Source organism: Bubalus kerabau, chromosome 1 (genome assembly GCF_029407905.1).
Source record: "Bubalus kerabau isolate K-KA32 ecotype Philippines breed swamp buffalo chromosome 1, PCC_UOA_SB_1v2, whole genome shotgun sequence".
NCBI classification, from domain to species: domain Eukaryota; kingdom Metazoa; phylum Chordata; class Mammalia; order Artiodactyla; family Bovidae; genus Bubalus; species Bubalus kerabau.
Window position 1 is genome coordinate 31,783,404 of NC_073624.1, and position 3,741 is coordinate 31,787,144.

The following is a 3,741-nucleotide window of genomic DNA, read 5'->3' on the forward strand; positions in this document are numbered from 1 at the left end:
TAGAAAATATTTTGCATTTGCATAATATGCTAGTGGTTTTCTGTGTACTAAGTAAGCATTTCAAATTTATATATGGTCAACCTCCTCCTGTTATAGAGCACATGGGATTTTGCATTTATGAAAAAGTGGATTAAGTAACTTTTACGTTTTTTCTAGAAGCTTCGGTTCAGTTCAGTGGCTCAGTCATGTCCGAGTCTTTGCAACTCCATGGACTGCAACACACCAGGATTCCCTGTCCATTACCAGCTCCCAGAGCTTGCTGAAACTCATGTCCATAGAGTGGTGATACCTTCCAACCATCTCATTCTCTGTCATCCCCTGCACTCCCTTCCTTCAATCTTTCCCAGCATCAGGGTCTTTTCCAATGAGTCAGTTCTTTGCATCATGTGGCCATAGTATTGGCGTTTCAGCTTCAGCATTAGTCCTTCCAGTGAATATTCAGGACTGATTTCCTTTAGGATGGACTGGTTGGATCTCCTCTCAGTCCAAGGGACTCTCAAGAATCTTCAACACCACAGTTCAAAAGCAGCAATTCTTTGGCACTCAATTTTCTTCATAGTCCAATTTTCACATTCATATATGATTACTGGAAAAACCGTAGCTTTGATTAGATGGAGTTTTGTCAACAAAGTAGTCTCTGCTTTTTAATATGCTGTCTAGGTTGGTCATAGCTTTTCTTCCAAGGAGCAAGTGTCTTTTAATTTCATGGCTGCAGTCACCATCTGCAGTGATTTTGGAGCTCAAAAACGTAAAATCTCTCATTGTTAACATTGTTTCCCCGTTTATTTGCCACAAAGTGATGGACCGAATCCCATGATCTTCATTTTCTGAATGTTGAGTTTTAAGCCAACTTTTTCACTCTCCTTTTTCACTTTCATCAAGAAGCTCTTTAGTTTTTCTTTGCTTTCTGCCATAAGGGTGGTGTCATCTGTATAACTGAGGTTATTGGTATTTCTCACAGCAATCTTGATTCCAGCTTGTGCCTCATCCAGCCTGGCATTTCACATGATGTACTCTACATAGAAGTTAAATAAGCAGGGTGACAATATACATCCTTGACATATTCCTTTCCCAATTTGAAACCAGTCTGTTGTTCCATGTCCAATTCTAACTGTTGCTTTTTGACCTGCATACAGATTTCTTAGGAGGCAGGTCAGGTGATACAGTATTCCGACCTCTTTAAGAATTTTTCACAGATTGTTGTGATCCACACAGTCAAATGCTTTTGAGTAGTCAATAAAGCAGAAGTAGATGTTTCTTCTGGAACTTTCTTGCTTTTTGGATGATCCAATGGGTGCTGGCAATTTGATCTCTGGTTCCTCTGCGTTTTCTAAATCCAACATGAACATCTGGAAGTTCACACTTCATGTACTGTTTATTGAATCCTGGCTTGGAGAATTTTGAGCATTACTTTGCTAGCGTGTGAGATGAGTGCAATTGTGTGGTAGTTTGAGCATTCTTTGGCATTGCCTTTCTTTGGGATTGGAATGAAAACTGACCTTTTCCAGTCCTGTGGCCACTGCTGAGTTTTCCAAATTTGCTGGCATATTGAGTGCAGCACTTTCACAGCATCATCTTTCAGGATTTGAAATAGCTCCACTGGAATTCCATCACCTCCACTAGCTTTGTTTGTAGTGATACTTCCTAAGGCCCACTTGACTTCACATTCCAGGATGTCTGGCTCTAGGTGAGTGATCACACCATCATGGTTATCTGTGTCATGAAGATCTTTTTTGTATAGTTATTCTGTGTATTCTTGCCACCTCTTCTTAATATCTTCTGCTTCTGTTAGGTACATATCATTTCTGTCCTTTATTGTGCCCATCTTCACATGAAATGTTCCCTTGGTGTCTCTAATTTTCTTGAAGAAATCTCTAGTCTTTCCCATTCTAATGTTTTCATCTATTTCTTTGCATTGATCACTGAGGAAGGCTTTCTTATCTCTCCTTGCTATTCTTTGGAACTCTGCATTCAAATGAATATATATTTCCTTGTCTCCTTTGCCTTTATCTTTTCTTCTTTTTTCAAATATTTGTGAGGCCTCCTCAGACCACCATTTTGCCTTTTTGCATTTCTTTTTTTGGGGCATGATCTTGATCACTGTACAGTATCACAAACCCCAGTCCATAGTTCATCCGGCACTTTGTCTATCCGATCTAATCCCTTGAATCTGTTCGTCACTTCCAGTGTATAATCATAAGGAATTTGATTTAGGTCATATCTGAATGGTCTAGTGGTTTCCCCTACTTTCTTCTATTTAAGTCTGATTTTGGCAATAAGGGTTCATGATCTGAGCCACACTCAGCACCCAGTTTTGTTTTTGCTGACTGTATAGAGCTTCTCCATCTTTGGTTGCAAAGAATATAATCAATCTGATTTCGATATTGACCTTCTGATGATGTCCATGTGTAGAGTCTTCTCTTGTGTTGTTGGAAGAGGGTGTTTGCTATAACCAGTGTGTTCTCTTGGCAAAACTCTGTTAGCCTTTGACCAGCTTCATTTTGTATTCCAAGGCTGAATTTGCCTATTACTCCAGATGTTTCTTGACTTCCTAATTTTGCATTCCAGTCCCCTATAATGAAAAGGACATCTGTTTTGAGTGTTAGTTCTAGAAGGTCTTGTAGGTCTTCATAGAACTGTTCAAATTCAGCTTCTCAGCATTACTGTTTGGGGCATAGACTTGGATTACTGTGATATTGAATGGTTTGCCTTGGAAGCAAACAGAGATCATTCTGTCATTTTTGAGACTGCACCCAAGAACTGCATTTTGGACTCCTTGTTGACTATGAGGGCTACTCCATTTCCTCTAGGGGAATCTTGCCCACGGTAGAAGATGCAATGGTCATCTGAATTAAATTCGCCCATTCCAGTCCATTTTAGTTTACTGATTTCTAAAATGTCGATGTTCACTCTTGCCATCTCCTGTTTGACCACTTCCAGTTTGCCTTGATTCATGGACATAACATTCCAGGTTCCTATGCAGTATTGTTCTTTACAGCATTGGACTTCCATCACCAGTCACATCCACAACTGGGCACTATTTTTGCTTTGGCTGTGTCTCTTCATTCTTTCTGGAGTTATTTCTGCACTCTTCTTCAGTAGCATATTGGGCAACTACTGACCTGGGTAGTTCATCTTTCAGTGTCCTATCTTTTTGTCTTTTCATACTGTTCATGGGGTTCTCAAGACAAGAATACTGAAGTGGTTTACCATTCCTTTCCCTAGTGGACCAACCTAGAAAGTGAAAGTGAAGTCACTTAGTCATGTCCCACTCTTTGTGACCCCATGGACTGTAGCCCGCCAGGCTCCTCTGTCCATGGGATTCTCCAGGCAAGAATACTGGAGTGGGTTGCCCTTTCTTTCTCCAGGGGATCTTCCCAAACCAGGGATTGAACCTGGGTCTCCTGCATTGCAGGCAGACACTTTACCCTCTGAGCCACCAGGGAAGCTGTGGACCAACCTAGACAGCATATTAAAAAGCAGAGACATTACTTTGCTGACAGAGGTCTGTCTGGTCAAGGCTATAGTTTTTCCAGTGGTCATGTATGGATGTGAGAGTTGGACTGTAAAGAAAGCTGAGTGCCGAAGAATTCATGCTTTTGAACTGTGATGTTGGAGAAGACTCTTGAGAGTCCCTTGGACTGAAAGGAGATCCAGCCTGTCCATCCTAAAGGAAGTCAGTCCTGAATGTTCATTAGAAGGACTGATGTTGAAGTTGAAACTCCAATATTTTGGCCACCT

The 3,741-nt window shown here is 40.9% G+C and overlaps 1 non-coding gene across 1 annotated transcript; it reads right to left on the reverse strand.

Annotated features, from left to right (window-relative positions):
* Nucleotides 1-3,374: 3,374 nt before the first annotated feature.
* TRNAC-GCA (transfer RNA cysteine (anticodon GCA)) lies at nt 3,375-3,446 on the reverse strand. The gene has a single exon. It is a non-coding gene; the product is annotated as a tRNA-Cys (tRNA).
* Between the last annotated feature and the right edge of the window lie 295 nt (nt 3,447-3,741).